This window comes from Pongo pygmaeus, chromosome 22 (genome assembly GCF_028885625.2).
Source record: "Pongo pygmaeus isolate AG05252 chromosome 22, NHGRI_mPonPyg2-v2.0_pri, whole genome shotgun sequence".
NCBI classification, from domain to species: Eukaryota; Metazoa; Chordata; class Mammalia; order Primates; family Hominidae; genus Pongo; species Pongo pygmaeus.
In genome coordinates, this window is record NC_072395.2 from 27,799,306 (window position 1) to 27,813,001 (window position 13,696).

Consider the following 13,696-nt stretch of genomic DNA (forward strand, 5'->3'; position numbering starts at 1 on the left):
CACACAGCATTAAATTAAAATTTTGCTAAATTCATATGTATTAATAATTCTAAGAATATGAAATTAACTTGCAAATAGCATAATATATAGTAAATATTTGAAGATTTATCTCAGAATAAGAAATCAACAAAATGGACTTTGCCAAGTCTAATCTCACATTAAAATGTGAGTATTTTTGGAGAATAAATAGTTTTATTCTCACATCTTTTAGTAGTATTACTTTGCCAAATAAACTGTCTTTCACAAAACTCTTTTAAAAAGAAGTATTCTGAACATTTGGCAGAAGTTTTAAACAATATGAGCCCAAAAGAATGCTTATCTGACCAGAGTAGTTGTGAACTGGTCAAATATGTTTATTTCATATAATCTTTAATAAAATTATTTCCATGTCAAGAAAAAATTTCAGGAAAATTAGCTATTATATAACTGAAAAGTTTTATCTCACCAAAATAGCTGAAAAGTAGCAACAATTTGAGGTTAAGAGAGCACTCTACGAAATTCCCAAAGCTTCAGTGATAAAATAAGATTATAAGAAATAAAGAGTGGTAGAAAGAAGGATGAATTTTCTACAGCAGATTTTAGGGACTTGCAGGAAATGAGACCATGTTTTCTCCATTACTTGCTAGCCAAGTATACACTCCCAGGTAGCAGGATTTCAGTGAACTCTGGAGGACTATTAGACAATAAAATGAAACTATGTGCTAGCCAAAAATCACAAGTGATCACAATGGGAAGAGGCTGAATGAGGCAGCATAGCAGGGAAGGGTTTGGGTGCCACGTTGGGAGAAGAATGTTAGAAGCAAATTTTTCAGTGCCGCAAAAATAAAAGAATAGCACTCAAATATAAATTTTCTCAGCAAGGCAATTTTACTTCTACAGAAGGGTGCATCTCCTGGATGGAGCAATGGCAAGAGCACACCTGAACAAGGGAGGCAAAGGGGTTTTTATTCCTGATGCAGGTAGCCCCTACTGCTGCATCATTCCCCTATTGGCTAGGGTTGGACCACACAGTCTAAGCTAATTCCAGTTGGCTGTTTTAAAGAGAGCAGGGGTACGAGTTGGAGTGGTGGGGTGAGTAGTTTGGCAGGAAGGATGGTTACAGAATGGGTGACTCAGGATGAGACAGGATGGAGCAGGTGACAGGGGTGACTCAGGTCAAAGCAGGTGACCAGGGGAACAGATGTGAACCACTGATTAGAAGTGGTGGGAAAGTTGTTTACAGAAACTAGAGGCAAGGGGGCGAAGAGAACTGGGAAGTTAAACTTTAAAATGGAGAACAGAGAATAAGAGAGCTGAACATACTGACATACTGATTCTTTGAAGAGAAACTTGGAGTTCACTATATTTAACAAGAACAACCTTTGTCTGGGCCTGACAGCTACCGTACATAATTTACTTTTTCAATAAATATATCTGGGATTCTTCTCCAAACTATTGGTAGATTTTCCACCATTTGAATAGTCCTTTTGAGTCCTCTATTGATGCCATGAAATTTTATCTGTTAGGAGTCCACAGTATTAAAAATCTTGAGTGGAAAGAGGGAAATAAAAAAGGATTTTTGCTTTCTTTTAAATTCAAATTAGCTTCCTCAAGCCACAGCTGGAATAGATTATTCTTGACCTTTCTTTAAGTCATAATTTATTTCTTTACAAGTCCCCACCGTCAAAGTTTTCAGGACAGTAAGAAAAATGTCTGCTTCAAAGAGTGGAGGACATGATTTGCAACAAACCATAATGATGATTTGCAACAAATTTGAGATTCTTTCCTCGTAGTTTTTCAAAATGATCAGGCTGATCACAATCATATTCAGCTAGTAAATTTGCTTTGGTTTCATCCTCTTTTACTCTTTCTTCTCCTGATTACCTGTAAATTCTGACTTTTTCTGTGACCAACCTGATTATTACATAAAGTAATGCCTGTAAGCTAATAGTTTACATGTTTTCAATGCTACCTGTTTTTTAGGAACTGTATGCTGTTGTGAAAGGAAAATATCTTGGGCCCCCAAAATCACTAAGGAAAACTCAAACTGGAAACTGCTTAGGGCAAACCTACTTCCCATTCTATTCAAAGTTATCTCTCTGCTCACTGACATGGATGCCTATCTGATTGCCTCCTTTGTAAAGGCTAATCAGAAAGTCAAAAGAATGCAACCTATTCTTTTGTGCCTCTCATCTGTGACCTGGAAGCTCCCTCCCCACTTCCAGTCTTCCTGCCTTTGCTTCAAGTTGTCCCGCCTTTCCAGACTGAACCAATGTACTTCTTACATATATTGATTGATGTCTCATGTCTCCCTAAAATGTACAAAACCACAGGCTGTGCCCCGACCACCTTGGGCACATGTAGTCAAGATTTCCCAAGGCTGTGTCATAGACATGTCATCAACCTTGGCAAAATAAACTTTCTAAATTAACTGTGACCTGTCTCAGATTTTCTGGGTTCACACTGTTATTTATGCTCACAACACATCAGCAACCCCATGTACCTGATGAGAAAACTAAGTCTAACCGAAATCAAATTACATGTGCGTACAAAAATAGTAATTGAAAAAATCATGTCTTGGGTCCAGGGCTCTTTGATTCCAGTCTGTTAAAAACAGATGTGACTAATTCAGACTTTCATTCACTCATTTGTTTATTCATTCATTCACATTAAGCACCCATTATATAGTAGGAAATATTCAAGATAGTCAAGAAATGTAAAGGCATAAAAATGAATTAAAAAACACATTTTTACATCAAAGAGTTCACAATCTTTAAATAATTAAGTGAGAAAAAAGTTTTCAGCCTTGTGCATGTGATGAAATCACCTCCTTTTATTGTTTGATATGCTTGCTTAGATTTGACTAGTGTGTTTTTTAAAAAAACATTGTGCTGTGTTTTAGGTGAACTTTGCACCTGAAAAGAGAACAGTTACCTCTTAAAATTAGAGAACTATTGTATCTAATTGTGTAGATAGTTACTATGGGAATGATTTTATGTAAATTTTATTTTATTATATCAAATTAAGCTAGTGATTAGGTAGGTGGTTTGCAGAGATACTAAGAGCCATTTCTCTAAAAACTAGAAAAAGGAAAGATGGGAAGTCAAGTAAGTAATAGTGGTCACAGTGTTTATTTTTAAATTTTTCTTTATTCATTTTTTTAATTTTTTTTTTTTAGAAGCAGCATTTTGCTGTGTGCCCAGGCTGGGGTGCAGTCCTTTAATCATAATTCATGCAGCCTCAACTTCCTGGGCTCAAGCGATCCTCCCACCTCAGCCTCTTGAGTAGCTGGGACTACAGGCATGTGGTGACATGCCTGGCTAGTTTTTTCATTTTCTTGTAGAGACAGGATCTGACTACATTGCTCTGGCTGGTCTTGAACTCCTGGCCACAAGCCATCCTCCCACCTCGGCCTCCCAAAATGCTGAGATAACAGGCCTGAGGCATCATGCCTGGCTACGGGGTTTTTCAAACCCCCCAATCTAATGGCCTGGAGTTGAAGTGTTATGAATTGTTATGTGTAAGTGTGGATAATGCAACACAAGAATCCAGGTAAGAGACAGAAACAAAAACAGATACAAGATTAAAGAATACTCAGTGTCCTTTGTACAGAAGGATTGTGTCCTTCCAGCCAGTCTTTCTGTCAGTAAAATGTTGAAAACTCAGAATGCCCATCAAAGTACTATATCTGGGTTTAGATCTCAGGCAAATCAAAGTGGTCAAACTCCTTCGTACTTTGCAAATTACTTATCACAAGAACTTGAGTTCTGGATCCTAAAAACTGGGAAGACTAATAGAAGAAAAAGTAAAGGAAGTAAAGAAAGAGGGTTTCTTTTATCTCTTTTGAATGCAGAGATGATCTTAGGCACCATTTGAAACGGAGTATGCTTGTGTGTTTTTTAACAGTTTTATTGAGACATAATTTACCTACCATACAATTCACCCATTTAAAGTGAATCATTCAATAGCTTTTAGGATATTCACGGCATTGTGCAAACAACACAACAATCAATTTTAGAACTTTTTAAGAAAATCACCACAGAAAGAAACCCTGTATTCCTTAGCCAACACCCTCCAATCCCTGCTTGCTTACTCTGCTACTAGCCAACCACTAACCTACTTTCCATCTCTCTAGATTTGCCTGTTCTAGACATGCTATATAAATGGTATGAAAAATATGTGGTCCTTTGTAACTGCCTTCTTTCACTTAGCATGAGGTTTTCCAGGTCAGTACATGCTACAAAAAAACCAAACCAAACAAAACAAAACACTTTATTTCTTTTTATGGCCAAGTAATAGAAAAAGAAACATCATTTCTTTTTGTGGCTAAATAATATTTCATTGTTACGTATACAACATGTTTTATTTATACATCCATCACTGAGGTACATTTTTGGGGGGTTGTTTCCACTTCTTGGCTATTTTAAATAAAGCTGCTACAAATATTTAACTCTAAGTTTTTACATGGACATATATTTTCAGTTCTCCTCGGTACATGGCTAGGAGTGGAATTGCTGGGTCATATGGTAATTCTTTGTTAAATTTTTAAGAAACTGCCACTGTTTCCCAAAGTGTTTGGACAATTTAGCATTTAGCAAAGTGCTTCACAAGCATTATCTCCAATGTGTTTTTTAAATTACTTCTTGGGAAAAATAAATATGGAAGGCAGAATAGCACATACAGTTTAACTTCTGCTTTCTATGTCCTGACACTATCTTTGGAGAAGAGGTGACACTATCTTTAGAGAAGAGGTGGGATTTAGAAGATATGCTTTCAAGTCTCAGTTCCATTTCCAGTAAGCTGGATGACTTAATAGATACTTAACTTTTCCTTGACTCAGTGTATGCATCTGTGAAATTGGAATATTGATGTACTCCACCTGTTTTACATGATTGTTTTAATGATGAAAAATAACAGATTTGAAAAGATTAATGTGCTGTGGAATTGTAGGGCTCCAAAATTATTATTATTGTATCTATTATCTATTTAAAGAATCATGCAAATTTTTTTACTTATACTTAAATTTCCTTGCACTTATTCCCTGTTTTTTAAAAGATATCTGTTATTTTTTCTCTTAATTTTTTATGGGTTTTGCTCATCACTTTCTAAAGAACCCCAAGTAAGGGGTTTGTGATTAATTACACACGATGATGGAATAAAGTATTTAGGGATGAGAGCACCTTAATTTAATAACTGACCTTGATTTACAGAAAAAATGTAATGCATTTTAAGGTAGAAGTCTGACTTAGCACAATGCCTGCCCTTCAAATTTGATGTCTCCTAGTATGTGCGTTAATAATATGAAAGCTGTCAGTCAGACGGTTCTGATTGAAAATATCCTCCCAGTTGATTCACTGTCAACATTTTGGTCCCCTGAATAAACTCTCTTTTATACATAAAATCTAGAACAGGTTGCTTTCTGTATTTTTTCAAAAGGTTTTTTTTTCTTTTTTTTTTTTCGAGTTTAAACTTTTAATGGATTGAGCAGCCCTCGCCTAACAATCCCAGTGTGCCCTTTGGGGAAAGATTTCCATTTGCCTACTCTTTATAGCAATGCTCCTGAGCCCTCTCTGGCTTGTTTCCCTTGGAGACCATATTCCACGGTTGAGAGCCCCTGTGATAGAATAATCTGATGACTGTGGCGTGGCCAAGGTCTGACATGTAGAAGTCATTGTACCAGTTGACGGTTCGGCTGCTCTTTTACATTTTCTGGAGGAACTAGGTTGGAAAGAAAAACATGGAGGCAGAAAGCATGAATGATTTTTGGAGGTTTGGTCTTTTTAAAGCTGGCTTTGTATCTGTTGGAGATGACAGACGGGAGAAGGCTGATCCAGGAAGAACTGTTATTTCTGTAATTAAAAAGAAGCAGAATCAGAAGAGAAGAGCCATTGTTCAGGCTGGGTTTGAATTACAGTACATGTTTAATTACCAGCTTTTTTTCCTAGTTATTTTAATGTTTTATTAATCCTGTTCCTCAAAATATCTTCTTTCATTTACAACCACTGACAGAAAAAAAAATTGTGACAATTAGTTTTCCTTTGTGCTTAGTAGATGGCATTCTCTAACACTATGGGTCAACGTGACCTTAACTTGAGTTTTATTATGTGATACCTACAATGGTGTCTTATCCGTGCCTCCTACTCTTTTGTGTTTATATAATTTTTTTAAGTTACTGTGGATCAGTGGACCTTGACCCTTAGAAGTCAAAAATCAAATTTTGAATGATTAGCAGTTATTTGCTTACATTTCTTCTGAACTGAAATTACCAAAAAAAAATAAATCACTTTTTTGTGGGGAGAGAGGGATAAAAAGTGAAGGAATTAATTGGTAACTGGTGGTGTTCATATGAATTCACTGACCATCTCAACTTCAAATAACTAAAACCTTGTTAAGGAAATAAATTGGATATATTAAGGGGAGGCTAAAGTATTGGAGGCTATTTACAAAGAAGACTAATCTACTTCGGAGATATTTTTAGTATAGATGAGTTTTACTTCAGTGGTTCTCAAAATGGAGTCCCCATACTGGCAACAGCAACCGAACCTGGGAACTTGTTGGACATATAAATTCTCTGCTTCCACCCACAACTACTTTAGCAGAGTTTGTGGAAATGGGATCCAGTAATCTTTTGTGTTAACAACCTTTTTAGGGGATTTTGATGTTTAGGAGTTACTCCTCAGCTCATTGATTCTCAAACTGGCTTTACAGAAGAATCACGTGGAGAACTTTCCAATACATCAATGCTCAGGTTTTGCCCAAGACCACTTACATGAGAATCTTTTGGGAGTTGAAACTGGGCATATTTTTTATAGACTCCCCAATTGATCCTAATGAGCAGCCAGGCCAGGGTACAGAAGAATATGTCTCAACTCTAGTTGCACTTTACAATCTCCTAGGGAGATTTCAAAATGTCCTGATCTCAAGGTATCCCTCTATACATAATTAAACAGGATCTCTGGAGATGAGACTGGTATCTATCAGAAGTTCCTGTAAAATTCTCCTACGTAGTCAGGGTTGACAGCCACTGTGTTCACTGAAGTTACTTGAATGGACTAAATGATCTCTCTAGATCTGTTCTCTTGATGCAGTTCTTTAAATGTTGGGCCGAAAGATATAAATTTATGTACACATTTTGTTCCCACTTAGCACATTTTTCAGTTTAGTTCATTTTTTCCCCTGACTTTGTGGCATTTTAATTTCCTATTATGGTGAATTAACTAAATGTGAGCTTGTTGTTAACAAAGGAGGAGTCCATGCATAGACCACCATGGATAAAAGGAAAAGAGTAGGGTCAGACATGCACAGGGGGTGAAAGCTAACCACATGAGGAATTTTCAGGTTATATGATAATTGATATAATGGAACAAGCCCTTTCTTGTGACAGAAGCCATCTCCACATTTAAAGCAGAGTAGGAACTTGTGTAGGTTGCCTTCAGAGTCTCTAGCTCCACCATGCAAAAGTGGGTAAACAAGTAAAATATAAGATATCCACATCTTTCCATTTTGAGCCCATAGGTCTATTAGGTACCAAGCAAAGCAGACTGGTATTGATGTTCTCTGTCTCCCAATAAACCAGTCAACACAAAGGCCACCTTAAAATATAATAACATACAATTTTGTTCTAATTCATCATGCAAAGTTCAATGAATGCTTCACAATAGGGAGTTTTCAAAGATTCTTTGATGAGTGGGATGGACTTTCTGAGTCTGATGCACAAACACTCATCTAGGTCATTCATAAATATTATCTCTTCTTAATTTCCTGTTAGGGATCTACTGCCAAACCCTATGTTTTCCTGAGAATGGCTGTGGAGGTCACCATTTATCTTCTATTCACATTTGCCACTTCTCCAAGTCTCCAACTCCCAAATCAGTATTACTCTCATCATCTCTTTAACATGCCGTTCTGCCGCAGTGTGTCCTACATCTGATATCATCTTGCAAACACAGCAGCCAGAGAGAATCATACTAAAGCACTGCTTTGTCATGTTACCACCCTAAAATGACTCCAAATTTCCTTCAAGGTAAAGTGAAAGAAACTGTGGATCTCAGATTCTCCCTAAATGAATGCAATCCTTCTCTCCAATTTTCATGCTGGTTCCTAAGGCAAACTCATAGCTCCAGTGAGCTGGTTATCTTATTCTTTTCCATATATGAAAAAATTCTGTTGTCGTAACATAGCAGCTCAGCTGTGCTTTCTACCACCCACCTAATGTCTTCATCTATCCAAGTTGTATCTACACTTCTGAGTTCAGATAAAATCTCAAATCCTGCATCATATCATTGGTTTCTCTTTAAGGTTCTCTGAGCACTAAAATTCTCAACTCCTGTATTCACTGGCTTTCTTCTCCTATGCCCTGCTGGTGCACCTAAAGTTCTTATCACAGAAATCAGCCCTTAATTGCCCTTTCTTGGATAAAGATGCTCATTCAAGATCAATTTTACAGACCTCCTTCTTCGATTTCAAATGTTTCCATTTATCTGCTAAGTAAACTGTAACTTCCGTGATGGAACCCACATTTTCATCCAGTGCTAACTTTATAGTAGGCACTTCTTATGGATTTTACATGGATTTTTTAATATTACTTCATCCATTCTTACTAATCTGAGATGTAAATATTATTATTATCTGAACTTCACAGATAAAGAAAGTGAGACAGTGAGGTTGTAAAAAGCCAGATTTACTCTAAAGAAAGAGCTATCAAGTGGAGAAGCTATAATTCAGATTCTCCTCTCATCCCAAAGCCCATGATCTTTCCCTGACAACAGCAAACGTCTTCCAAACTATCCTTTAAATCTTTGTGACTGAGTTTAAATTATTTAGACGTTTAGAACGAAATACCATTTTGTAACAGGTTTTTTTTTAATCTCAAATCTTTCTTAGGCAAACAGAGCAATAGCAGTAAAAAAGAAAAAAAAAACATGAATGTTATGAAGTAGAATAATTAATTCTCTATTAAATAGAAATGGCTAGTGTTGATGATCATGGCATGTTGCCAGTGTGTAATGAGTCTGAGAAATCAAAACCTTAGAAGCTGAATCAAGCCAAACCCCTGAACTGGCTAAATGATATATTCGGAAGGATACATAAGGAGGAAAAATGACGGGTGGGAGTTTTCCAAGGTTAATTACAGAACAATCATCTAGGAACAAGGCAGTGAGAACAGGGAGGTCTGGCATGCAATGTATGCTGAAGGGCTGGAACCAACACATTGAAGATATTATTCAAGTACAGTTCATCATTTAAGAACACATTGCCCTCTGAATTCTTTAAAGGTCAGGGTCAACTTTATACCAGACTTCATTTGCATTCTTTGTTAATTTAGAAATGTTCTCTTGAGTACCTCTGTAAGCCTCTCATTGTATAGTGTATAGGTACTCTATTATAAATATTCAGATTAATCAGCCAACGTTACCCAAGCCATGGTATTTTTCTTGGCATTGTGCTAGGTGACCCATAAAGTGCATAAATGTAAGATATATATGATATGATATTATAGATAGATTAATAGATACTATTTATTAAGCATCTATTATATGATCAATACTTATGATATTTTCTATAACCTTCTGTTACATGTGGAAGGTAGAGGGAGTAGCAGCTTCCAGTTTACAAACAAAGAAACTGAGGTATAAGATTTTTCTGAACTTCTTAAAAGTCACATTACTGTGAAGTGGCAAACTCAGGATTTGAATTCAGCTCTCTCTCCCTCTATTTTTTTTTTTTTTTTTTTTTTGAGATGGAGTCTCGCTCTGTCACCCAGGCTGGAGTGCAGTGGAGCGATCTCCGCTCACTGCAAGCTCCACCTCCCAGGTTCATGCCATTCTCCTGCCTCAGCCTCCCGAGTAGCTGGGACCACAGGTGCCCGCCACCACGTCCAGCTAATTTTTTTGTATTTTTAGTAGAGACAGGGTTTCACCGTGTTAGCCAGGACGATCTCAATCTCCTGACCTTGTGATCCACCTGCCTCAGCCTTCCAAAGTGCTGGGATTACAGGCATGAGCCACCACGCCCGGCCTCTCTCTTTCTCTTTTAAAACTTGATTTTCTTTTACCCCAAGATAAATTTCATTATGCTGGGAAACAAAGAGCTCCAAAATTTCATCACCCAGCAACTCTCCAAGGCAACTGTCCTCATGTGGAGTCTCAGCATTGCAGGCTGCCAGGCTCACAAAGCACCTCCACATCTACAGGAACTCTCCAAGGCAACTGTCCCCATGTGGAGGCTCCACATTGCAGGCTGCCAGGCTCATAAAGCACCTCCACATCTACAGGGGCTTCCACAGCAGGGGAAGAGTGTGGGGAGACACACACCACTCTACATGCCTCAACTCAGACGGGACACCCTCCATTTCTGCTCTCATTTTGTTGCCCAATGCAAGTCACATGGGAACACCTAACTTCAAGGAGGTATTTGCTTGTGACATGGAGAGGAGGCAGGGAAATAATGGGTAAAAGAGGACAGTTCCCTGGCAAAAGCAACGGTGGTACAACAGTGGGGAGAGGGGGAGGGCATTAAGCAATTTCAGTAATTCAGGTACGAGATAATGGCATCTTGAGCCATTGTAATTCCACTCTCAAGCCTGGAAACCCATGGCCTTAAATAGGAACAGGCATTCTTATTTTCAAGCCTAAAAGTTGCCTTTTGGCCTACCCCATTCCCCTCTTCTGTACCCATATAAACCCCAAACCCCAGGCTCCATGTGCAGAAAAGAAGAGGGGCAGAAGAGCAGCAGAGTAGCAGAGTGGTGTGGCAGAGAAGGAGAGGAGAAAAGGAGTATCTGAACATCGAGAGGAGTTTGTCTGGGGGCATTCAGAGAGGAGATCAGCAGCAGGAAGGCTGATCTGGTGAAGATCATCTTCCCACTCCATCCCATTTCCAGCTCCCCATCCATCCCGCTGAGAACCACCTCTATCCAGCAATAAAATCCCCCACATTTACCATTCTTCAATTTGTCCATGTGGCTTGATTCTTCCTGGATGCCTGACAAGAACTTAGGTAGCAAGAGGGCACTGAGCTGGCTAACACTTAAGCCATCTGTGAATGGCAGAGCTAAAAGAGCACTGTAACACACCCACTAGGGCTTTGAGAGTCACAGGCACCCACGCCTAGATGCTACCATGGGGCCACAGCCCAGAAGCGCTCACCCTGGCTCCTGCACCTGCCCATCTGTGTGTTGCCCTCCCATGAGGGGTTTGAGTATGTGGCAGCTGAACACACAAACCACGCGTCTGTTGCATGTCCTGTCAGGGGGGTCAGGGAGCTCTCCCATCTCACTTGGAAGGATATAATGACAAATCTCAAAAATATACATTATACCTCTATGAAATACATTGTATTACAACAATATACCTCAACACTTTATATTGTTTCAATTCAATAGGCAGTTAGTAAATCTTTACTTAAAATACTTTGCTAAGAGCAAAGGTGATAGGACTTGGTTCCTGATATGAAGGGATTGACAGTCTGATAAGGATAGTAAATCCTATAAAAAGAAAATGTATTAACAAAGAAGGACAAGGAATATTTGAACTCAAAAAAAATAAAGGCAACTTTGATCTGGGGATATTAAGGAAGGTTTAAGGCATTTAAATTTTTTTTTTTTGGAGAATTAGTAGGATTTTATTAGGAAACACAAGGAAGAAACTCCTTCTAGATGAAGAAAGAAAAGGGATAAAGATGTAATAGGACATTTTACTTGTGGCATAGCTACCAAGGGCAAGTAATTTAAGACATCCTGCTCCTCCATCCCTAGGGCAAAGCAAAGCTTCTTCAGTGGTGACGGGAAGGGACAGGAAATTTGTAAGAGCTCCCTGCCCTGTGACTACCTGCTTTGCCTGATTTTTGCTTTCACACTGCTTCCATTAACATATTTTTATCATAGCCAGCACAAGGCATATTCTAGAGTATTATGTTATTTTGTATTTAAAGGGTGCTACTTCTGGAAAATATTTATAAGGGGAGATGACCCTCCTGGCTCCATAAACAGCTACTCATGTGCCCCTTCCCCAACATATTCTTTCACTTTTGGGTTTGGAGGCCACTGAAAAGTGGCCTGAAACTGATTTCTAATTAACCAACCCAGGAAGCTGAGAAGTCACACACAGGTAAAGGGATTGGACCTCTGACCAACTCAGAGATTCATGGAGAACGTTTCAGTGGAATGGAATAGCTATTGTCCCAAAGCCAGAAATGATAATGGAAATTCTAATAGAAAACTTACTATATGTGAATAGAGATTTGGAACTGAAAGGTTGGACTCAATGTCCAAGACATAGGTAATGCATGCAGCAGGTATATACTCAACTACTATTCCTCCTAACTCAGGCCTGGAGATGGGTTATGGAACCTGGAAGAAACGCTCAGTTGTCTGATTTGAAAGTGCAAAGGCCAGTGCTTACTCAGAAACACTGCTTAGTGTCCCACAAAACTGGTGAAACCATTTAGAGGAGACCTTCAGGAAAAATTCTCTGTGGCAGCCACAACCACCATCCATCTAGCTCAAGTGGCCAGTCACACATCACACTTCCATTGCATCAGTTTCACATAACCTTCTCATGAAGTTAATTTTCTGGTGATGGAGAGACAGATCGTATAGAAATACATGTGTACAACAGTTAATAAGTCAAATGATAGAAGTTGCTGTGGAGATAAACATGGCAAGGAAAAGAGGCAGGGCACATCTGTGACAGTTTACCATTTTTAATAGAATGATCAGAAAAGATCTCACTGAAAGGTAAGTTTGATAAAAGTTTACATGGAGTGAGGGCTCAAGCCCTGTGTTTCCTTAGGGCAAGAACATTTTAATCAGAGAGAAAAGCAAATGAAATTTCTACAACAGAAGCATGCATGTTTGTTTTCAAGGAACACTGGAATCTAGTGAGGCTAGGGTGGAGTTAGCAAGTGTAGAGTTTACTGAAAGAAGTCAGAAAGACAGCAGTTTGTGTAGTGCATTATAAAGACTTTGGCATTTACTCTGGAGATCTAGAAACTTTTTAAAACATTTTGAGCCAAGATGTGATATGAAAAGGCTGAGATATTTCAAAGGCTCTCCCAAGCCGCCATGTTGAGATTAGACAATAGCAGAGCAGTAGTACAATGGTGGGGAGTGGGGGAGGGCATTAAGCAATTTCAGTAATTCAGGTATGAGATAATGGCATCTTGAGCCATTGTAATTGTGGAGCTAATGACAGGTGGTCACATTTTAGATATGTTTTGAAGGTGAAGTTGTCAAGATTTGCCGAGATTTGAATGTGAGATGAGAAACAAGTGCCCAGAATTACATCAAAGTTTTTAGTTTCAGAAATGGAAAGAATAAAGTTGTCATTAACTGGAGAGGGGAAGACTATGAGAGGAGCAAGGTGTGGGGAGTAAAATTGTGACTATGTTTTTGGAACATCCAAGTGGAGATACCAACTTGATGTGTGAATCTGAAGGTCAAATGAGAGGTCCAAGCTAAAAATGTAAACTTAGGCGTCATCATGATGTGGATGGTATTTTAAAAAATAAGCATGGACTATATCACCAAAGAGTCAATGTAATGGGAGAGAGGTTGGAAGACTGAGCCCTGGACCATCGCAATATTTAGAGGTCTACCTAGTTCTTGAAAGTCAGCCTGGAGCCAGATTTTACAGCGTAGACTGGGATATATGCCCCATAGTAAGATATTGGTTTAGGTCTTAGTCACATGACTGTGTCTGTATGCTTTTACAACCCT

At 38.5% G+C, this 13,696-nt stretch overlaps 1 long non-coding RNA gene across 1 annotated transcript in view; it reads right to left on the bottom strand.

Annotated features, from left to right (window-relative positions):
- Positions 1-3,981: 3,981 nt before the first annotated feature.
- LOC134738941 (uncharacterized) overlaps positions 3,982-13,696 on the bottom strand; it is a 32,531-nt gene continuing 22,816 nt past the window's right edge. Inside the window, exon 3 of the long non-coding RNA XR_010125230.1 lies at positions 3,982-5,828. This is a non-coding gene — a long non-coding RNA (uncharacterized LOC134738941). The remainder of the gene's footprint in view (positions 5,829-13,696) is intronic.